Here is a 24,737-nt window from a genome sequence, read left to right on the forward strand (position 1 = left end):
CACGGGCTTGGAGGGCCGAAGGGCCTGTTCCTGTGCTGTACATTTCTTTGTTCTTTGTTCTTTTTGTTCTTTGAAAGTAGGAAGGAACTTAAGCAAGGAGTCAGGAGGGCTAGAAGTGGTCACAAAAAGTCATTGGCAGATAGGGTTAAGGAAAATCCCAAGGCTTTTTACACGTACATAAAAAGCAAGAGGGTAGCCAGGGAAAGGGTTGGCCCACTGAAGGATAGGCAAGGGAATCTATGTGTGGAGCCAGAGGAAATAAGCGAGGTACTAAATGAATACTTTGCATCAGTATTCACCAAAGAGAAGGAATTGGTAGATGTTGAGTCTGGAGAAGGGTATGTAGATAGCCTGGGTCACATTGAGATCCAAAAAGACAAGGTGTTGGGCGTCTTGAAAAATATTAAGGTAGATAAGTCCCCAGGGCCTGCTGGGATCTACCCCAGAATACTGCAGGAGGCTAGAGAGGAAATTGCTGAGGCCTTGACAGAAATCTTTGGATCCTCACTGTCTTCATGTGATGTCCCGGAGGACTGGAGAATAGCCAATGTTGTTCCCCTGTTTAAGAAGGGTAGCAAGGATAATCCAGGGAACTACAGACCGGTGAGCCTTACATCAGTGGGAGGGAAATTACTGGAGAGAATTCTTCGAGACAGGATCTACTCCCATTTGGAAGCAAATGGACGTATTAGCGAGAGGCAGCGTGGTTTTGTGAAGGGGAGGTCGTGTCTCACTAACTTGATAGAGTTTTTCGAGGAGGCCACAAAGATGATTGATGCAGGTAGGGCAGTGGATGCTGTCTATATGGACTTCAGTAAGGCATTTGACAAGGTCCCTCATGGTAGACTAGTACAAAAGGTGAAGTCACACGGGATCAGGGGTGAGCTGGCAAGGTGAATACAGAACTGGCTAGGTCATAGAAGGCAGAGAGTAGCAATGGAAGGATGCTTTTCTAATTGGAGGGCTGTGACTAGTGGTGTTCCACAGGGATCAGTGCTGGGACCTTTGCTGTTTGTAGTATATGTAAATGATTTGGAGGAAAATATAACTGGTCTGATTAGTAAGTTTGCAGACGACACAAAGGTTGGTGGAATTGCGGATAGCGATGAGGACTGTCAGAGGATACAGCAGGATTTAGATTGTTTGGAGACTTGGGCGGAGAGATGGCAGATGGAGTTTGATCCAGACAAATGTGAGGTAATGCATTTTGGAAGGTCTAATGCAGGTAGGGAATATACAGTGAATGGTAGAACCCTCAAGAGTATTGAAAGTCAGAGAGATCTACGTGTACAGGTCCACAGGTCACTGAAAGGGGCAACCCAGGTGGAGAAGGTAGTCAAGAAGGCATACGGCATGCTTGCCTTCATTGGCCGGGGCACTGAGTATAAGAATTGGCAAGTCATGTTGCAGCTGTATAGAACCTTAGTTAGGCCACACTTGGAGTATAGTGTTCAATTCTGGTCGCCACACTACCAGAAGGATGTGGAGGCTTTAGAGAGGGTGCAGAAGCGATTTACCAGAATGTTGCCTGGTATGGAGGGCATTAGCTATGAGGAGCGGTTGAATAAACTCGGTTTGTTCTCACTGGAACGACGGAGGTTGAGGGGCGACCTGATAGAAGTCTACAAATTTATGAGGTGCATAGACAGAGTGGACAGTCAAAGGCTTTTCCCCAGGATAGAGGGGTCAATTACTAAGGGGCATAGGTTTAACGTGCGAGGGGCAAGGTTTAGAGTAGATGTACGAGGCAAGTTTTATTACACAGAGGGTAGTGGGTGCCTGGAACTCGCTACCGGAGGAGGTGGTGGAAGCAGGGACGATAGTGACATTTAAGGGGCATCTTGACAAATATAGGAATAGGATGGGAATAGAGGGATACGGACCCAGGAAGTGTAGAAGATTGTAGTTTAGTCGGGCAGCATGGTCGGCACGGGCTTGGAGGGTCGAAGGGCCTGTTCCTGTGCTGTACTTTTCTTTGATCTTTGTTGTTCTTTGAAGGGAACCCTTAAGAAGTGGCAGAGCCGCCCATCTGCCTCGAAGGCAGTGTATTTGCGGTCACTAGTGCGGATGGGGAGCTGGTGGTAGGCGGACCTGAGGTCCACCGTGGAGGAGACCTTATAATGCGCGATCCTTTTACCAGGTTGGATATGCGGGGTAGAGGGTACGCGCCCAGCTGCGTAAACCTGTTGATGGTCTGACTGTAGTCGATGACCATCCTATGCTTCTCCCCGGTCTTTCCCACCACTACTTGGGCCCTCCAGGGGCTGTTACTGGCTTCAATGACCCCTTCCCTCAGTAGCCTATGGACCTCTGACCTAATAAAGATCCGGTCCTGGGCACTGTACCGTCTGCTCCTGGTGGCGACGGGTTTGCAATCCGGGGTGATGTTCGCAAACAGGGAAGGTGGGTCGACCTTAAGGGTCGCGAGGCCGCAAACAGTAAGGGAGGGCATAGGGCTGCCAAATTGGAAGGTTAGACTTTGGAGGTTACACTGGAAGTCTAAACCCAGGAGTGTAGCCGCGCAGAGGCGGGGAAGGATGTAGAGATGGAAATTTTTGAACTCTCATGGACTGTGAGGTTTGCTACACAAAACCCCTTTATCTCCACTGAGTGTGAACCGGAGGCCAGAGAGATTTTTTGATTAACGGGGGGGGGGATGAGGAGAGAACAGCGCCTTACCGTGTCAGGGTGTATGAAGCTCTCCGTGCTCCCAGAGTCGATTAGGCAGGGCGTCTCGTGCTCGTTGATGAATACGGTCGTTGTAGCAGTTGAGAGTGTTCGAGGCCGGGACTGATCCAGGGTCACCGAGGCTAATCGCAGCAGTTGAGATTCTCTTCGGGCAGTGCGTGGTCAGCCGAGCTGGGGTCCTGGGGGTTCATCCAAGATTGCGGCTCCCATTGGTCGCACATGGCCGGGGGTGCACAAAATGGCGGCGCCCATCCCTCCAACGTGGCGTCCGTGGAACAAGATGGCAGCGCCTGGTGTCTCCGCGTGGCCCTGGAATAGGAAGATGGCAGCGGCCGCTGGCCGCACGGGGACCGTGGAGAAGTTTGTGGTTGCGGTCCGCATTCGCCGCCGGAGACCTCGGCAACGGCACGGACCTGACATACCCCCACGAAATGGCCCTTTGTGCCGCATCCCTTGCAGGTGGATGCGTGGGCCGGGCAGCTCTGGCAGGGGTGCTTGGCCTGCCCGCAAAAGTAGCAGCGGGGCCTCCCGGGGTTGCCAGGCCGCCTGGCAGCGCAGGCCTGTGGGAGGATGGGGGGAGTCTCGGGGTCGGCCGCGGAGGGGTTCCACACTGCCGAGGGGGCTGCCGCGCGGTCGGGAACATAAGCGCGGGCGTTCCTGGAGGCCATGTCCAGGGAGCCTGCAAGGGCCTGAGCCTCCCTGAGACCCAGAGTGTCTTTTTCTAACAGTCACTGGCGGATTTGTGAGGATAGCATACCTGCCACAAAAGCGTCCCAGACTAAGAGTTCAGTGTGTTCGCTCGCCGAAACTTGCGGGCAGCTGCAGCTTCTCCCCAACACCAGGAGTGCACGGTAGAATTCTACCAGCGATTCCCCAGGGGTTTGTCGCCTTGTTGCAAGCAGGTGCCGGGCGTAGACATGGTTTACCGGGCGAATATGGTGTCCTTTTAGCTGCTCTATTGCTGCATCAAAGTCTTCCACTTCCTCTCTGAGGGTGTAAATCTCCGGGCTCACCCTTGAGTGCAGGACGTGCAGTTTCTGCTCTCCCGTGGGTGTGTTTTCGGCCGTCCCAAGATACTCTGTAAAGCACGCCAGCCAGTGCTTGAAGATTGCCGCTGGGTTCGCCGCGTGGGGCTGAGTTGCAGACACTCTGACTTGATTCGGGGATCTTCTTAAAAAACTAACTTATTAAATTGATGCACGATCAATGACCACTAAAGCGAGGTTGTCGTCCAACTGAAGGCTTTAATAAGCTAGATGTTTCCCCCAGCAGCTCAGGTACAGAATGAAGGCTGCTGGGGCGGCACGGGTTCCTATACCCCACCTAGCACGGTGAAGCTACCATACATCCTAACCAATAGAAAGCATATAGTTTCCACCAATGGTGCTCCAGCCTATCAGGTACGGTAATACCTATAATACCACAGGCTGGAAAGCAACTTGCAGTGGGAGGGGGAGGACCCCATTGTCGTGATCCATTAGGTACCAATGACATGAGTAGACCAGTCTTCGAGCCACGTGTTCATCTCTCTAATTTTATGTACCCTGGATCAATTTGCATGCGGCTGAGGTAGTAATCATAAGATTATAACTTTGGAGGTTCTATTGTTTAATTTAGTGCCTAGCTCCACAGACCTCTCGTTCTACTCATGTCATTGGTACCTAATGGATCACAACAATGGGGTCCTCCCCCTCCCACTGCAAGTTGCTTTCCAGCCCCTAGCAGATATCCCGAGCCTGGCACCGGGTAGGCAACACAGCCATCTTTGCTGCAGAGAACGTGTAAGAGTCCTTCCTGATTATTTCCTTTGTTCCCATTTATTTCATTTCTATTTTATTACTTTTGCTCCATGGACCCATACTCGGGATGTTCCTTTAAGCAGACGAGTTCTTGCCAGGATAATGTGTTCCTAGGTTTTGTATTTTGGTGGGGAAACCAGACTCGCAGCATCGAGTGAACCTTCAGAACCGGTTTTGGAGGAAGTTGGCTATTTGGCTAACAGGCAACCAGTAGATTGGCCAGAGACAGTTTTCTGCCTGACAACAGTCAGACATTGGTTCCTGAGTGTTGCTTACTGAGAGAGCTGGCAGAAGCCTCGAGACTCTCTAATGAAGGGGATCTGCGTTTCTCCATCTCTCTGCTGCTGGCTTCCTGCTCTTTTCGTGAGTCTTCTGTGAAGATAATTACAAACTGAAGGAAAAGAAAGTATCCAACAGACAGCCTAACCTTGAGAAAGAAACTAACTGGAAAATACCCATCTAAACAAAAGATCCTTTATTCTTATATAATAATAATCTTTATTGGAACAAGTAGGCTTACATTAACAATGTAATGAAGTTACTGTGAAAAGTCCCTAATCGCCACATTCTAGCACTTGTTCGGGGACACAGAGGGAGAATTCGGAATGTCCAAGTTACCTAACAGCACGTCTTTCAGGACTTGTGGGAGGAAACCAGAGCACCCGGAGGAAACCCACGCAGACCCAAGCCGGTAATTGAACCTGGGACCCTGGCGCTGTGAAACAACAGTGCTACCCACCGTGCTACCCTAAAATTAATATTTTCTTTAGCTCTCCACCACTGTTTTCTCTCTATGTTGTCCGTCTGTGTGTGTGGAGAGAGAGTGGAGGTAATGAGAAAGGGAAGGGGGTTAGTAGATAGCTGATTGTATTTTTGGCCTATTTAATTATGATCACTGTTAAAAATAAGAGGTTCCTTGTGTTTAAATTTACAAATCTGGTGACTGTAGTCAATTTAACTCGACTCTGGGTCAAGTGAGGCTGGAACCACGCATTAGCCCAGGGTGTTGTAACAACAGTGTCAATCCCCCCTCACTATACTGTCCGTACCTACCACTACATTCGTATGCGCTCACCCCACTTGAATGGCATCCTGTACCATAGTGGGGTCAATCAGCTCATCCACCCTCCAGCCTCCACTCTCATCCAAACAAGCTGAGAGAACCTCAAACCTGTTGGACAATTGCGGAGGTTGACACTCCAGCCCTCTGCCTCCCCTTACCTGCCTCAGCTGCAGTCACCGCTATTCCCCCCCCCCCCCCCCCCCCCCCCCACTCTACCCCCAACCCCAACCACTTTCCAAAGTGGAAGATTCCATCTTAAGGGGTGTGACCGCTTCCTGAAACCAAGTGTGCAGGTAACTCCCTCCCTCCCTCCCTGATGTGCGCAGTGTCTGCAGCTCAGCCTCCAGTTGAACTACTCTGACCCAAAGTTCCTCAAGATACAAACACTCAATGCACACGTGTTTGACATGGATCACAATATCATCCAGGAGCTCCCACACAGCGCAGCTTTGACACATCACCTGCCCTGCCATCCTTAATGTGTTTTAAATAATTACTTAATTAAATTATTTACTTCTTTACGGTGCTTTTTATATATTTTATTAAATAACACCAAATTGTGCGCTGTTTAAACCCTAGGGTGCACCCTGTTTTATTTTCTTATATAAAAGCTATTCTACTTTGGGGACAGTATAGTCAGGGGTTTGACACTGTTCTCTGCAGCAAAGAGCCCGAGTTCCGTATTCTACTTGTACCACCTTGCTATATTAGGCCCTTACTTTCCCTTGTTCCAGGCGCAAGTTTTTCACACACTGCCCCTTACCAACCAATCAATTTATCCACTTTGTGTGACTTTACAGTTAAATTTGTGTTCCCCCACCGCTGCCTCACAGCAGCTGAAGGACCCACCAAACATTCCTCCAATCCTGCAGCAGGGCAAGACCCACTTTCCAAAGGGTAAGAAAGTTAGAAAGCAAGAGAGCACCTCCCAAATTCCCAAATATACTGACTCCGACTGCGTCTCACTCAGGATGAGGTCATTCTCACAGCTCATGCGCCGACTTACAGAAAAGATGGACAAAAATTTGGGAAGTGACAACACATTTAAGGTTTTTCAAAAAGGAAAAGAAGGTTGGTGATGGGGACAGATTTTTGAGAGGATTGTTTTTTTAAGGAGAGGTAATGAGAGAAGATTTGAAGGCTAAATGAACCTGAGGAGAGAGAACTCTGAACATGGAAGCCAGGAAGGATCATTGGGTGGTCAGTAGTTTATTGGGAATAGAGCTGCAGTTGTTCAGGAAGGTAGCTCCCTATCACCTTCTCAAGGGCAATTTAGGATTGACAACAAATGGTGGTCTTGTCAGTGATATTTGTATCCCTCCATCAGAAATGGGGCTGTTTGTTGATAATTGCACAATGTTCAGCACAATTTGCAACTCTTCAGATACTGAAGCAGTCCATGTGCAAATGCAGCAAGACCGCGACAATATTCAGGCTTGTGTTGACATGTAGCAAGTAACATACATGGCACACAAGTGCCAGACAATAACCATCTCCAACAAGATAGAATCTAACCATTGCCCCATGACATTCAATAGCATGACCATCGCTGAATCCCTCACTGTCAACATCCTGGGGGTTACCATTGATCAGAAACTGAACTGGACTAGTCATATTAATACTGTGGCTGCCAGGGCAGGTCAGAGGCTAAGAATCCTGCAGCGAGTAACTCACCTCCTGACCCCCCAAAGCCTATCCACTCTCTGCAAGGCGCAAGTCAGGAGTGTGATGGAATACTCTCCACTTGCCTGTGTGAGTGCATCTACAACAACACTCAAGAAGCTCAACACCATTCAGGAGAAAGCAGTCCACTTGATTGGCACCCCATCCGCCACTTAAAACCTTCACTTCCTCCATTATGGTCACATAGTGGTAGCAGTGTGTATCATCTACAAGATGCAATGCAGCAACTCATTAGGATCCTTCAACAGCACTGTCCTCCTAGCCATCTGGTTTGGGAGTCTGTTTAGCTCAGTTGGCTGGACAGCTGGTTGGTGATGCAGAGCGAGGCCAACAGCGCGGGTTCAATTCCTGTGCCGGCTGAGATTATTCATAAATTCCCGCCTTCTCAACCTGTCCCTCGCCTGAGGTAAGGTGTTCCTCAGGTTAAATCGCCACCAGTCAGTTCTCCCTATCACAGGGGAAAGCAGCCTATGGTCATCTGGGACTGTGACGGCTTTACCTAGCCAGCAATGATAGCGCTCCATGAATGAATTAAAAAAATTAGGGTTGAGGGAGCAGATGAGTTTTAGGCAAAATGAGCTTGGAGATGACACAAGAGGTGATAAACTGGAGGGAGATACAAGCAGATGTGGGAGACCTGAAGGATGTTTGGCCTTGTGAATGAGGGAAATGGCAGAGGCAGCAGATAAGTTGGTCTCACTGGGATTATATTTGCATTCCACAATGACCTGGTATGGTAAGTAGTTCTAGCATACCGAAAATCGGACCTCCTTTATATTTGTTCATGGGATATGGGCATCATTGGCTAGGTCAGCATTTATTGACCATCCCTAATTGCCCTTGAGAAGGTGGTGGTGAATTGCCTTCTTGAACACTGCAGTCCCTGAGGTGTAGGTACACTCACAGTGCTGTTAGGGTAGGAATTCCAGGATCTGACCCAGTGACAGTGAATGAATGCCGATATATTTTCAAGTCAGGATGGTTTGTGGCTTGTGGTGTTCCCATGCATCTACTGCCCTTGATCAGGGGTTTGGAAGGTGCTGTCGAAGGACTCTTGCTGCACTGTGTGTCGGTGATGGAGGGAGTGAACACTGAAGTTGGTGGATGGGGTGCCAGTCAAGTAGGCTGCTTTATCCTGGATGACGTTGAGCCTCTTGACTGCTGTTGGAGCGATACCAACCCAGGCAAGTGGAAAGTATTCCATCACACTCCTGATCTGTGCCTTGTAGATGGCAATTTTTCCAATCCAAGGGGTTAATTCCTGCATCAACTTAATCAACTTAAATGCTCTGTTAGTTCTAAAAATAAAGGCTGGAATTCTCCGTGCCCGCTCTGGCTCGGAGAATCGGAGTAGACGCCGAGACTGGTAAAGAAGTTGGTAAATAAGTTATGTTATATTGTCAATCAAAAATATATATAATTCAAGGCTGAGTTAGACAGATTGTTGATCGACAATGGGGAACAGGCAACGAAGTGGAATTAATTCAGCCATGATCTTATTGAATAGCGGAGTAGGTTCAATGGTCTACACCTGGGGCGAGATTCTCCGACCCCCCCGCCGGGTCGGAGAATCGCCGGGGGCTGGCGTGAATCCCGCCCCTGCCGGTTGCAGGAGATTTGGCGGGGGCGGGAATCGCGCCGCGCCGGTTGGCGGGCCCCCCCGCGGGATTCTCCGGCCCGGATGGGCTGAAGTCCCGCCGCTAAAATGCCTGTCCCGCCGGCGTAGATTAAACCACCTACCTTACCGGCGGGACAAGGCGGCGCGGGCGGGCTCCGGGGGCGTGGGGCGATCTGTCCCCGGGGGGTGCCCCCACGGTGGCCTGGCCCGCGATCGGGGCCCACCGATCCGCGGGCGGGCCTGTGCCGTGGGGGCACTCTTTCCCTTCCGCCTCCGCCACGGTCTCCACCATGGCGGAGGCAGAAGAGACTCCCTCCATTGCGCATGCGCGGGAATGCTGTCAGCGGCCTCTAACACTCCCACTCATGCGCCGCCCGGAGATGTCATTTCCGCGCCAGCTGGCGGGGCACCAAAGGCCTTTTCCGCCAGCTGGCGGGGCAGAAATTCGTCCGGCGCCGACCTAGCCCCTTATGGTTGGGGCTCGGCCCCCAAAGATGCGGAGCATTCCGCACCTTTGGGGCGGCGCGATGCCCGACTGATTTGCCCCGTTTTGGGCGCCAGTCAGCGGACATCGTGCCGTTTCCGGAGAATTTCGCCCCTGGTCTTAATTCTTGTGATGAACGGTTACTGCCTTATCATCATGTAAGGTGATGTCCCCTTTAAGACGGGGCTTGGAACCCTAGGGACTCTGCCTAGGGACCACAGATGCCCCTTTCTGCGCCGCTCCCATGCAGGACCCGGCGCCCCCTACAACACCCCCCCCTTCCGGCCCTACCCCCCGTTGGTGAGCACCTACCGCGCGCCCTCCCCTTGCGCCCCCACTTTACACAGCCCACCGGCGCCGGCACCGCTACCCCCGGCCCTGCCTAGTCCCCCTGCCCCGACCCGGACCAAAGCTCCGACCGCTGTGCTCCTGGATGTGCCCTCAACCGGGACGTCTGTGCCGCCGCACCACCGCCCGAATTGAGGAGGTCAATGAGGACGATCCGGATGGACCTATGTTGGCACTTCACCCCCGCCGGACTCTTTTTAAACGGGGTGAATGTGATGAACGGTTACTGCCTTATCATCATGTAAGGTGATGTCCCCTTTAAGATGGGGCTTGGAACCCTAGGGACTCCGCCTCTGGCTCCGCCCATCTGTGAGCCATATATAAAGGGCTGCCTCATGGGCTGTGCAGCAGTCAGCACATGTCTCAGCTCTAGCATAGTTCTTAGTCTAATAAAGCCTTCTTTACCGTTTACACTCTAAGCGTCGTTATTGAGGGTACCTCAATTTATTAGACTAAACTAGATTCAGGATGGACGCAGGCCTAAAACCAGAGAAGCTCAATCTGGAAGCACGGACTCCGGAGGCGAAATAAATTTTTAAATACTGGCTGCGGTGCATCGAGGCCTACCTGGACTCCGCAGAGACTCCCATCCTGGGGCCATGCAAGCTGCGTCTACTCCACGCCCGGGTGAGTCACAGAATCTCCGCCACGCTCGAAAAGGCGACGACTTACGAAGAGGCGGTCGAGTTACTCCGCAAGCGGTTTGTCAAACCCATCAACGAGGTACACGCCAGGCATCTGCTCTCTACCTGTCGGCAGCGCTCGGGGCAATCGCTAGACGAATTCGTCGAGAAACTCATCGCGCTTGCCAGGGACTGTAACCATCAGGATGTGACAGGGGAAGTCCATATGAACCTGCACATCAGAGACGCTTTCGTGTCCGGCATCCGCTCGACCTACATCCGGCAGCGGCTGCTCGAAAACAGGGCAAAAGACCTCTAGGACATGCTAACGCTCGCCTCCTTGCTGGAGGTGGCCCGACATAACTTGGGTACGTACCCCGCGGACGCTGCGAGCCCCCCCCCCCCGGACTTCCTCAGACTCAGCCGTATTACAGGCCTGCGCCACGCGGTGACCTGCTCATTATGGGGGCACATCGTGCTACTTCTGCGGGCAGGGCCAGCACCCACGCCCACGCTGCCCAGCCCGCTCCGCGATCTGCAGCGGCTGCGGGAAGAAAGGGCATTTTGTGAGGGTCTGCCTGGCCAGATCCAGGGGCCAGAAAAACAAAGAACAGCCGGCCCGAAAATCAGGCTCTCAGGCCCGCAGGCCTCGCAATGCGGCTGCGCACCGACCCGACACGCCCCCTTCTGACGCGTCATCAGCCTCGTGCGAATCATGGGAGCGGCCACCTTGTCGACGGCCATCTTCTCGACCCGACACGTGCGACCGGCGGCGGCCATTTTACGAGTCCGACTCGGCTGAGGACTCCGACTACCCGCGAGTGGGAGCGATCACCCTCGACCAAACTCGGCCAAAACACCTGCAGAACTCTATGATGCAGGTCCAGGTCAACGGGCGCGACACTGCATGCCTCTTCGACTCCGGGAGCACAGAGAGCTTTGTCCACCCTGAAATGGTAAGGCGCTGCTCCCTACGCACCCATCCCGCATCCCAAACCATAGCCCTCGCATCCGGGTCCCACTCGGTACAAATCACGGGGTACTGTATTGCGGATCTCTCGATCCAGGGTGCCAAATACACCCGTTTCAAATTTTATGTCCTACCTCACCTCTGTGCCCCCCTGCTGCTCGGACTGGATTTCCAGTGCAGCCACCGAAGTCTGATACTGAAGTTCGGCGGACCCTTGCCCCCCCCTCACGGTATGCTGCCTTGCGACACTGAAAGTCGCTCCCCCCTCGCTATTCGCGAACCTCACTCCCGACTGTAAGCCCGTCGCCACCAGGAGCCGGGGCTACAGTGCCCAAGATATGGCTTTTATCAAGTCAGAGGTCCAGCTCTTACTGGGAGAGGGGGTCATCGAGGCTAGCAACAGCCCTTGGAGAGCGCAATTGGTGGTAGTCCGGTCCGGGGAGAAGAAACGGATGGTCGTGGATTATAGCCAGACCATAAACCGATTCACGCAGCTTGATGCGTACCCCCTTCCTCGCATCGCGGAAATGGTAAATCGGATCGCCCAATAACGAGTCTTTTCCACGGTCGACCTCAAATCCGCATACCACCAGCTCCCCATCCGACCAAAAGACCGCCCCTATACTGCCTTCGAAGCAGCCGGCCGGCTCTTCCACTTCCTCAGGGTCCCCTTCGGTGTCACAAATGGGGTCTCCGTCTTTCAAAAGGGCAATGGACCAAATGGTGGACCAGTACGGTTTGTGGGCTACATACCGGTACTTGGACAATGTCACCATCTGCGGCCATGACCAGCAGGACCATGACGCTAACCTCGAAAAGTTCCTCCAGACCGCCTGAGCCCTTAACTTGACCTACAACGAGGACAAATGCATTTTCCACACCACCCGGCTCGCCATCCTCGGCTATGTCGTGGAAGACGGGGTCCTAGGTCCCGACCCCATGCGCCCCCTGAAGGAACTCCCTCTCCCCCGCAGCCTCAAGGCCCTCAAACGGTGCTTGGGGCTTTTCTCTTATTACGCCCAGTGGGTCCCCAAGTATGCGGACAAAGCCCGCCCACTCCTAAAAAACCCAATTTTTCCCTTCTCGGCTGAGGCTCAATTGGCCTTCAACCACATCAAGGCCGACATCATCAAGGCCGCTATGCGCGCGGTGGACGAAACCATCCCTTTCCAGGTAGAGAGCGATGCATCAGACATCGCCCTGGCTGCTACCCTCAGTCAGGAAGGCAGACCAGTAGCGTTCTTCTCCCGAACCCTCACCGCCTCCGAGGTTCGACACTCTGCTGTCAAAAAGGAGGCACAAGCCATTGTGGAGGCTGTGCGGCGCTGGAGACACTACCTCGCCGGTAGGAGGTTTACCCTCGTCACCGACCAACGGTCCGTCGCCTATATGTTCGATAACACGCAGCGGGGCAAAATAAAAAACGATAAAATTTTGAGGTGGAGGATCGAATTCTCCACCGACACATACGATATCAAGTATCGTCCAGGGGAGTTCAACGAGCCCCCAGATGCCCTGTCCCGCGGCACATGCGCCAACGCGCAGGAGGACCGCCTGCAAGCCATCCACAATGACCTCTGCCACCCGGGGGTTACCCGGCTCGTCCATTTCATCAAGTCCCGCAACCTACCTTACTCAACCAAGGAGGTCAAGGCCATGGTCAGGGCCTGCCAAGTCTGTGCGGAGTGCAAACCGCACTTCTACCGGCTAGACAAAGTTCAGCTCGTGAAGGCCTCGGGTCCCTTTGAGCGACTGAGCGTGGACTTCAAGCGGCCCCTCCCGTCCACCAATCGTTATGCCTATTTCCTCACCGTGATCGATGAGTTCTCCCGTTTCCCATTCGCCATTCCCTGCCCCGACATGACCTCAGCCACTGTGATTAAGGCACTGCACAGCATCTTCACCCTGTTTGGGTCCCCGCTTATATCCACAGCGACCGGGGTACATCATTCATGAGCGATGAACTGCGTCAGTATCTGTTCAGCAAAGGGCCTTGAGCAGAACGACCAGTTATAACCCGCGGGGAAACGGGCAGGTGGAAAGGGAGAACGCGACAGTGTGGAAGGCGGTCCTTCTGGCCCTGCGGTCGAGAGGTCTCCCAACCACACGCTGGCAGGAGGTCCTACCCGATGCCCTACACTCCATTAGGTAACTCCTCTGCACGGCCACGAATGAGACCCCTCACACCGATTGTTTGTCTTCCCCAGGATGTCTACCTCCGTGGTCTCACTTCCACCTTGGCTGATGGCTCCGGGACCTGTTCTTCTCCGGAGGCACGTGAGGAGCCATAAAACGGACCCCCTGGTCGAAAAGGTCCGACTGCTCCACGCCAACCCCAGTTACGCTTACATTGAGTACCCCGACGGCAGGCAAGATACGGTTTCCCTCCGGGATCTGGCACCCGCTGGATCCCCCACCACAGATGCCCTTTTCCGCGCCGCTCCCATGCAGGACCCGGCGCCCCCTACAACACCCCCCCTTCCGGCCCTACCCCCCCATTGGTGAGCACCTACCGCGCGCCCCCCCCTTGCGCCCCCACTTTACACAGCCCACCGGCGCCGGCACCGCTACCCCCGGCCCTGCCTAGTCCCCCTGCCCCGACCCGGACCGAAGCTCCGACCGCTGTGCTCCTGGATGTGCCCTCAACCGGGACGTCTGTGCCGCCGCACCACCGCCCGAATTGAGGAGGTCAGTGAGGACGATCCGGATGGACCTATGATGGCACTTCACCCCCGCCGGACTCTTTTTAAACGGGGTGAATGTGATGAACGGTTACTGCCTTATCATCATGCAAGGTGATGTCCCCTTTAAGACCGGGCTTGGAACTCTGGGGACTCCGCCTCTGGCTCCGCCCATCTGTGAGCGATATATAAGGGGCTGCCTCATGGGCTGTGCAGCAGTCAGCACATGTCTCAGCTCTAGCATAGTTCTTAGTCTAATAAAGCCTTCTTTACCGTTTACACTCCAAGCGTCGTTATTGAGGGTACCTCAATTCTTATGATCTTGTCACTTTCTCCTCTGTGTTATAATGGACCTATATGCACCTTTGCCATTCTTTGTGATTTGTGCTTTGAAAGTACCTTAGAAGAAAGGCCTTGTGTGATATGCATAAAGACGGTTAATCTATCCAGTCTCCTGAAGCAGATTTAGCAGCTGTCCCAAATTGTAGACTCAGATTTGGCACCAACCCTTCGGCATATTATCTTATTTTACTCCCTGCCCAAGGACTATCGTGTGGTGCTGTTTAGGATCATTATGTTTTGTAAATTGAAGGATTTAAGTTCCGGTACATCTCACAAACTGACCCACTTCACCTTTTTATTTTGCAAGGACTATTGTACAGCCCTTTGTTTTAGTGCTTGCTACTGTGCACATCATCTTTTTTTGATAAGCTGGATACTGTATCGAGGGATAGTTCAGATGAAAAAAAACTACTTGCAAATTATGCAAATTTCATATTTCTGAAGAGACATTAAAGAGGTGCTCAATTTGCCATGAAAATCAGCAAAATTCTGCAGATGCTGGAATCTGAAAGGCACTCTCTGTTCTTGCTCTCTTTGCCTATTCTGGTGGTTTAGGGGAATATCAAAGATCTCGTGATATTATTCAAAGTGTAGTTGGTATCTTGGCTAAAATTCTGACCTTCACCAATAACAATTTAACTGCTTATGCTGTGTGCAACGGAATGCGGGGTCTTGCTTTGCATAACAGGCTACCTCATTTTCCTGCAAAATATAAATAATTAAGGTGGCATGGTGGAGTAGTGGTTAGCACTGCTGCCTCATGGCGCCGAGGACCCGGGTTTGATCCCAGCCCCGGGTCACTGTCCGTGTGGAGTTTGCACATTCTCCTCGTGTCTGCATGGGTCTCAACCCACAACCCAAAGATGTGCAGGATAGGTGGATTGGCCCTGCTAAATTGCCCCTTAATTGGGAAAAAAATAATTGGGTACACTAAATTTAAAAAAAAAATTGTATGGAAAATGTTGACTATTTCTAAGACATATTAAAGTATTCATTGCTCTGTGTTAACCTTTGATCCAGAAGCAGTAAGTTAGAAAAAATTGTAATTGCTTTAAAATGTTTGAAAAAGATTTTTCAAAGAGCAGGAAGGTTATGTTGGAGCTGTGCAACATTTTGGTTAGGCCACAGCTGGAATACTGTGTGCAGTTCTGGCCTCCTCACCACTGGAAGGAGGTGATTGCACTGTGAGGGTGTAGAAGATATTCACCAGGATGTTGCCTGGGCTGGAAAATTTGAGCTATGAAGAGAGGCTGGATAGACTCATGCTTTCTCCTTTAGAGCAGAGAAGGCTGAGGGGGGGCCGGACTGCGGTGTATAAGGGGCAGCACAGTAGCCTTGTGGATAGCACAATTGCTTCACAGCTCCAGGTTCCCAGGTTCGATTCCGGCTTGGGTCAGTGTCTGTGCGGAGTCTGCACATCCTCCCAGTGTGTGCGTGGGTTGCCTCCGGGTGCTCCGGTTTCCTCCCACTGTCCAAAGATGTACGGGTTAGGTGGATTGGCCATGATAAATTGCCCTTAGTGTCCAAAATTGCCCTTAGTGGTGGGTGGGGTTACTGGGTTATGGGGATAGGGCGGAGGTGTTGACCTTGGGTAGGGTGCTCTTTCCAAGAGCCGGTGCAGACTCGATGGTCCGAATGGCCTCCTTCTGCACTGTAAATTCTATGATAATCTATGATAAGATTATGAGGGGTAAGGACAGGGTGGATAGGAAGCAATTGTTCCCCTCAGTGGGAGGGTCAATAATGAGCGGGCATGAGGGCGGGGGATTTGAGGAAAACCTTTTTCATCCAGAGGGTGGTGGGAATCTGGAATGCACTGCCTGGAAAGTGGCAGATGGACTTCAACTCGGATCAGTGTGAGGTGATGCATTTATAATAATAATAATCTTTATTGTCACAAGTAGGCTTACATTTAGGGAGGTCAAACAGTAAATGGGAATACACAATAAATGGGAATATACTGAAAGAGATAGATGAAGTGAGACATCTTGGCATGCAAGTGCACAGGCCCCTAAAGGTAGTGGTACAAGTAGATAAGGTTGTAAAGAAGGCATATGGAATTCTCTCCTTCATTGGCAGAGGTATAGAATACAAAGGTAGGGATTAAATAATGGAACTGCATAGGACACTGGGGAGGCCACAGCTGGAGAATTGTGTGCCGTTTTGGTCACTACATTACCGTAAGGATGTAATTACTCTGGAGGGAATGCAGAGAAGATTCCCTGGAATGTTGCCAAGGCTATAGAATTGTAGCAACGAGGAGAGATTGGATAGGTTGGGGTTGTTTTCCTTGAAACAGAGAAGGCTGAGGGGTGACATGATTGAGGTATACAAAATGGTGAGGGGTAGAGATAGATTCGACAGGAGGAACCTGTTTCCCTTGGCAGAGAGTTCAAAAACCAGGTGTCATAGATTCAAGCTAAGTGGCAGAAGGATTAGAGGGGACATGAGGATATGCCTTTTTACGCAGAGGGGGTGGGTGTCTGGAATTCACCTGCCTGAGTTAGTGGTGGAGGCAGAGACTCTAAACTCTTTTTTAAAAGTACCTAGATCTGCACCTTAAGTGCTGAATGCTGCAGGGCTATGGGTCATGGGCAGGAAGATGGGATTAGAAAGAGCACCTGGGTGTCTTTGGGTCGGCATGGACAAGATGGGTCAAATGGCCCCCTTCTGTGCTGTTTCATTTCTATGGTTCTATGGTAGCAGAGGCAGGAAACGTCACAACCTTTAAAAAGTACTTGGATGAGCACTTGAAGTGTCATAACATTGAAGGCTATGGGCCAAGAGCTGAGAAGTGGGATTAGTGTCGATTTAATGTTGTTTTGTTGGTGTAGACCTGATGGGCTGAAGGGCCTGCTCTGCTTTGTATGACTCTCTGACTATGACTCTGCTAAGAGTTTACATAGCTTGTAAAGGATCAATTGGAATTTTTGGATAATAAGAAATACTGGCCCATGTGATGTGGCAGCCCTTGACCTGAAAGCAATGCCAGAAGGATGAAGTTAAAATATGGAGGCTGTGTGGGTTCAGGTCTGCAGCAGGTGGGAAAACAGAGAAAGAACATGCACGATGGACTGAAGTGCAGTACGTGAAGTAGAGTCAGCCTGAGTGAGACAGCGAGAGTGAGGTTTGAAGCTAGGTAAATTGGGAATTTGGTGAAGAGTGGGAGGAGATGCTTTTCCCCTTTTGTTTTGTTTTCTTTCATCTGGCTTTGTAACTGTTAATCTGCAGGGAGATATCCAGAGATCATCCTGGGAAGGTAAGTGACACAAATACCGTTTCAAACTGTGGGGGGAAAATTGAAGTGACATCACAGTAAAACTGTGAACTGATTGGTTGGTAGAGAATCTGTTAAAATTTAACAAAATAACATTGAAAAAAGTAATGAAAACTAATTGATTCACTAGGTAGAGGAGTAACTAAACCGGAGGGCAGAGATTAGTATTTAGCATTTAATTTTACAGTAAAAAAATCTAGCCCCAGGGCCATATAATTAATTGTAACTGAATCTAATAACACTTTAAGTATTTATTTTCAATTAATTAACTAGTGCTTAAATGTCACTCAGCGGGGTGCAGTGCTCTAACTGTGAGATGTGACAGATCCGTGACGCTTCCAGCGTTCCGGTCAACTACGTTGGCAGGAAGTGTAACCAATGGCAGTTCCTCACAGACCAAGTGGTTCGGTTGGAGCAGCAGTTGGATGCACTTAGGAGCATGCAGGTGGCGGAAATCACAGATCATAGAAGAGATCATAGATCATAGAATTTACAGTGCAGTAGGAGGCCATTCGGCCCATCGAGTCTGCACCAGCTCATGGAAAGAACACCCCACTCAAGCCCATGCCCCCACCCTATCCCCGTAACCCAACCTAACCTTTTTGGACACTAAGGGCAATTTAGCATGGCCATTCCACCTAACCTGCACATCTTTGGACTGTGGGAGGAAACCGGAGCACCCGGAGGAAACCCACGCAGACACGGGGAGAATGTGCAGACTCCGCACAGACAGTGACCCAAGCAGGGAATCAAACCTAGGATCCTGGAGCTGTAAAGCAACTGTGCTAACCACTGTGCTATCATGCATCATAGATAGGAGTTATAGGGACGTGGTCACACCCAAGGTGCAGGCAGACAGATGGGGGACCGTTAAAGAGGGCAGGCAGTCAGTGCAGGAATCCCCTGTGGCTGTCTCCCTCTCTAACAAGAATACCGTTTTGGATACTGTTGGAGGGGTTAGCCTATCAGGGGAAAACAAAAGCAGCCGGAACAGTGGCACCACAACTGGCTCTGTTGCTCAGCGGGGGAGGGCAAAGTGCAGGAGAGTGATAGTTATAGAGGGCTCTATAGTAAGGAGCATGGATAGGCACTTCTGTGGAAGTGAAAGAGACTCCAGGATGGTGTGTTGCCTCCCTGGTTCCAGGGTCAAGGAGGTCTCTGAACGAACACAGGACATTCTGAAGGGGGAGGGTGAACACCAGAGGTCGTAGTACACATAGGTACTAATGACATAGGCAGGAAGAGTGATGCGGTCCTGAAGAAGTTTAAGGAGTTAGGCAGTAAGCTGAGAAGCAGGACCACTAGGGTGTAATCGCAGGATTACTCCCTGTGCCACGTGCCAGTGAGGCTAGAAATAGGAGGATAGTGCAGCTAAACACGTGGCTAAACCAGTGGTGTAGGAGAGAGGGTTTCAGATTTCAGGACCATTGGGATCTCTTCCAATGCAGTGGGACCTGTACAAGAAGGATGGATTGCATTTAAACTCGAGAATCACCAATATCCTGGCTGGGAGGTTTGCTGGAGTCACTCGGGAGGATTTGAACTAGTTTGGCAGGGGGTTGGGAGCCAGAGCATTAGCTTAGAAGGTGTAATAATTGAACCGGAAATACAGAACAAAAATAAGAGAACATCACCCTCAGGCAGAGCAAAAAAGATGACAAGTGTGAGAAGGGAGGTGGTCATTGCAGAACTGAGGGTGTTGTACCTTAATGCGCGCAGTATACGGAGCAAGGTTAATGAGCTTGTTGCGCACATTGAAATTGGCCAGTATGATGTTGAGGGCATCACAGAGAAGTGGCTGCAAGGGGATCTGGGCTGGGATCTAAATATACAAGGATATGTGGCCTATCGAAAGGACAGGCAGATGGGAAAAGGAGGGGGCGGGGTTGCATTGTTAGTAAGGAATGAAGTTAAATCAATAGCAAGGAGCGATATAGGATCAGAAGGCATAGAATCTCTATGGGTAAAGTTGAAGAATCGCAAAGGTAAAAAGACCTGATGGGAGTTATGTACAGGACCCCTAGCAGTAGTCAGGATATGGGGCAGAAAATAAATCAGGAGATAGAGAAAGCACGTAAAAAAGGCAACATCACAATAATCTTGGGCGACTTCAATATGCACGTGGACTGGGAAAATCAGGTTGGTAGTGGATCCCAAAAAAAGGAATTTGTGGAATGTCTAAGAGATGTTTTTTTGGAGCAGCTTGTGACAGAGCCTACTAGGGAACAGGCAATTCTGGATTTGGTGATGTGTAATGAGGCAGAATTGATTAGGAAACTTAAGGTGAAGGAAACCTTAGGGAGCAGTGACCACAATATGATAGAATTTACCCTGCAGTTTGAGAGGGAGAAGCTGCAATCAGATGTAACGGCATTACAATTAAATAAGGGTAACTACAAAGACATGAGGGAGGAGCTGGCCGGAGTTGATTGGAAAAGGAGCATAGCAGGGAGGATAGTGGAAAAGGAATGGCAGGGGTTTTGGGGGTTATTCAGGGGGCACAACAGAAATTCATACCAAAGAGGAGGAAACATGCAAATGGGAGGACAAGGCATCCATGGCTGACGAGGGAAGTCAAGGACAGCATAAAAGCAAAAGAAAAACATACAAATGACGAGGATTAGTGGGAAGCCAGAGGATTGGGAAGCCTTTAAAAGCGAGTAGAGGACAACTAAAAAAGCAATAAGTGGAGAGAAGATGAAATATGAGTGTAAGCTAGCTAGCAATATAAAAGAAGATAGGAAGAGTTTTTTTTCAATATATAAAAGGTAGAAGAGAGGCAAAAATAGACATTGGACCACTGGAAAATGTGGCTGGAGAAGTAATAATCGGAAACAAAGAAATGGCAGAGGAACTGAATAGTTACTTTGCATCAATCTTCATGGTGGAAGACACCAGTGGGATGCTAGAGCTCCAGGAGAATCAAGGGACAGAGGTGAGTGCAGTGGCCATCACTAAGAGAAGGTTCTGGGGGAACTGAAAGGTCTGAAGGTAGATATATCACCTGGACCGGATGGACTACATCCCAGGGTTCTAAAAGAGATAGCTGAGGAGATTGTGGAGGCATTGGTGGTGATCTTTCAGGAATCACTGGAGGCAGGAAGGGCCCCAGAGGACTGGAAAGTGGCTAATGTAACACCACTGTTTAAGGGAGGGAGGCAGAAGTTGGGAAATTATAGGCTGGTTAGCCTGACTTCAGTCATTGGTAAGATCTTAGAGTAAATTATTAAAGATGAGATTGCGGAGTACTTGAAAGTGCATGGTAAAATAGGACTGAGTGAGCATGGCTTAATGTCTGACAAATCTGTTAGAGTTCTTTGAGGAGGTAATAAGGAAATTAGACAAAGGGGAAACAGTGGACGTGATTTATTTAGATTTCCAGAAGATGGTTGACAAGATGCCGCATAGGAGACTGTTGAATAAGTTAAGAGCCCATGGTGTTAAGGGTAAGATCCTAGCATGGATAGAGGATCAGCTGACTGGCAGAAGGCAGAGAGTGGGGATAAAGGAGTCTTTTTCAGGATGGCAGTCGGTGACTAGTGGTGTGCTGGGACCACAACTTTTCACAACATACATTAATGATCTGGAAAAAGGAACTGAAGGCACTATTGCTAAGTTTGGAGATGATGCAAAGATCTGTAGAGGGATAGGTAAATTTGAGGAAGCAGGGAGGGCTACAGAAGGATTTGGACAGGCTAGGAGAATGGGCAATGAAGTGGCAGATGAAATACAATATGGAAATGTGTGAGGTTATGCACTTTGGAAGGAGGAATGGAGGCATAGACTATTTTCTAAATGGGTAAATGCTTAGGAAGCACAAAGGGACTTGGGACTCCTTGTTCACGATTCTCTTAAGGTTAACGTGCAGGTTCAGTCAGCAGTTAGGAAGGCAAATGCAATGTTAGCATTCATGTCGAGAGGGCTAGAATACAAGAGCAGGGATGTACTTCTGAGGCTGTATAAGGCTCTGATTCGACCCCATTTGGAGTATTGTGAGCAGTTTTGGGCCCCATATCTAAGAAAGGTGTGCTGGCCTTGGAAAGGGTCCAGAGGGGATTCACAAGAATGATCCCTGGAATGAAGAGCGTGTCGTCTGAGGAATGGTTGCGATTCTGGGTCTGTACTCATTGGAATTTAGAAGGATGAGGGGGGTGAGAACAAAGAAAAGTACAGCACAGGAACAGGCCTTTCGACCCTCCAAGCTGCGCCGACCATGCTGCCTATCTAAACGAAAATCTTCTTTATTTCCGGGGTCCATATCCCTCTATTCCCATCCTATTCAAGTATTTGTCAAGATGCCCCTTAAACGTCACTATCGTCCCTGCTTCTACCACCTCCTCCGGCAGCGAGTTCCAGGCACCCACCACCCTCTGTGTAAAAAACTTGCCTCGTACATCACCTCTAAACCTTGCCCCTCGCACCTTAAACCTATGCCCCCTAGTAATTGACCCCTCTACCCTGGGAAAAAGTCTCTGACTATCCACTCTGTCTATGCCCCTCATAATTTTGTATACCTCTATCAGGTCTCCCCTCAACCTCCTTCGTTCCAGTGAGAACAAACCGAGTTTATTCAACCGCTCCTCATAGCTAATGCCCTCCATACCAGGCAACATTCTGGTAAATCTCTTCTGCACCCTCTCTAAAGCCTCCACATCCTTCTGGTAGTGTGGCGACCAGAATTGAACACTATACTCCAAGTGTGGCCTAACTAAGATTCTATACATCTGCAACATGACTTGCCAATTCTTATACTTAATGCCCCGGCCAATGAAGGCAAGCATGCCGTATGCCTTCTTGACTACCTTCTCCACCTGTGTTGCCCCTTTCAATGACCTGTGGACCTGTACTCCTAGATCTCTTTGACTTTCAATACTCTTGAGGGTTCTACCATTCACTGTATATTCCCTACCTGCATTAGACCTTCCAAAATGCATTACCTCACATTTGTCCGGATTAAACTCCATCTGCCATCTCTCCGCCCAAGTCTCCAAACAATCTAAATCCTGCTGTATCCTCTGACAGTCCTCATTGCTATCCGCAATTCCACCAACCTTTGTGTCGTCTGCAAACTTACTAATCAGACCAGTTACATTTTCCTCCAAATCATTTATATATACTACAAAGAGCAAAGGTCCCAGCACTGATCCCTGTGGAACACCACTGGTCACAGCCCTCCAATTAGAAAAGCATCCTTCCATTGCTACTCTCTGCCTTCTATGACCTAGCCAGTTCTGTATCCACCTTGCCAGCTCACCCCTGATCCCGTGTGACTTCACCTTTTGTACTAGTCTACCATGAGGGACCTTGTCAAAGGCCTTACTGAAGTCCATATAGACAACATCCACTGCCCTACCTGCATCAATCATCTTTGTGACTTCCTCGAAAAACTCTGTCAAGTTAGTGAGACACAACCTCCCCTTCACAAAACCATGCTGCCTCTCCACTAATACATCCATTTGCTTCCAAATGGGAGTAGATCCAGTCTCGAAGAATTCTCTCCAGTCATTTCCCTACCACTGAAGTAAGGCTCACCGGCCTGTAGTTCCCGGGATTATCCTTGTTACCCTTCTTAAACAGAGGAACAACATTGGCTATTCTCCAGTCCTCCGGGACATCCCCTGAGGACAGTGAGGATCCAAAGATTTTTGTCAAGGACTCAGCAATTTCCTCTCCAGCCTCCTTCAGTATTCTGGGCTAGATCCCATCAGGCCCTGGGAACTTATCTACCTTAATATTTTTTAAGACACCCAACACCTCGTCTTTTTGGATCTCAATGTGACCCAGGCTATCTACACACCCTTCTCCAGACTCAACATCTACCAATTCCTTCTCTTTGGTGAATACTGATGCAAAGTATTCATTTAGTACCTCGCCCATTTCCTCTGGCTCCACACATAGATTCCCTTGCCTATCCTTCAGTGGGCCAACCCTTTCCCTGGCTACCCTCTTGCTATTTATGTACGTGTAAAAAGCCTTGGGATTTTCCTTAACCCTATTTGCCAATGACTTTTCGTGACCCCTTCTAGCCCTCCTGACTCCTTGCTTAAGTTCCTTCCTACTTTCCTTATATTCCACGCAGGCTTCGTCTGTTCCCAGCCTTTTAGCCCTGACAAATGCCTCCTTTTTCTTTTTGACGAGGCCTACAATATCTCTCGTTATCCAAGGTTCCCGAAAATTGCCGTATTTATCCTTCTTCCTCACAGGAACATGCCAGTCCTGAATTCCTTTCAACTGCCATTTGAAAGCCTCCCACATGTCAGATGTTGATTTGCCCTCAAACATCCGCCCCCAATCTATGTTCTTCAGTTCCCGCCTAATATTGTTATAATTAGCCTTCCCCCAATTTAGCACATTCATCCTAGGACCACTCTTATCCTTGTCCACCAGTACTTTAAAACTTACTGAATTGTGGTCACTGTTACCGAAATGCTCCCCTACTGAAACATCTACCACCTGGCCGGGCTCATTCCCCAATACCAGGTCCAGTACCGCCCCTTCCCTAGTTGGACTGTCTACATATTGTTTTAAGAAGCCCTCCTGGATGCTCCTTACAAACTCCGCCCCGTCTAGCCCCTGGCACTAAGTGAGTCCCAGTCAATATTGGGGAAGTTGAAGTCTCCCATCACCACAACCCTGTTGTTTTTACTCTTTTCCAAAATCTGTCTACCTATCTGCTCCTCTATCTCCCGCTGGCTGTTGGGAGGCCTGTAGTAAACCCCCAACATTGTGACTGCACCCTTCTTATTCCTGATCTCTACCCATATAGCCTCACTGCCCTCTGAGGTGTCCTCCCGCAGTACAGCTGTGATATTCTCCCGAACCAGTAGCGCAACTCCGCCTCCCCTTTTACATCCCCCTCTATCCCACCTGAAACATCTAAATCCTGGAACGTTTAGCTGCCAATCCTGCCCTTCCCTCAACCAGGTCTCTGTAATGGCAACAACATCATAGTTCCAAGTACTAATCCAAGCTCTAAGTTCATCTGCCTTACCCGTAATACTTCTTGCATTAAAACATATGCACTTCAGGCCACCAGACCTGCTGTGTTCAACAAATTCTCCCTGTCTGCTCTGCCTCAGAGCCCCACTGTCCCTATTCCCTAGTTCTCCCTCAATGCTCTCACCTTCTGACCTATTGCTCCCGTGCCCACCCCCCTGCCAT

This window comes from Scyliorhinus torazame, chromosome 18, assembly GCF_047496885.1.
Source record: "Scyliorhinus torazame isolate Kashiwa2021f chromosome 18, sScyTor2.1, whole genome shotgun sequence".
In the NCBI taxonomy this organism is placed as follows: Eukaryota; Metazoa; Chordata; class Chondrichthyes; order Carcharhiniformes; family Scyliorhinidae; genus Scyliorhinus; species Scyliorhinus torazame.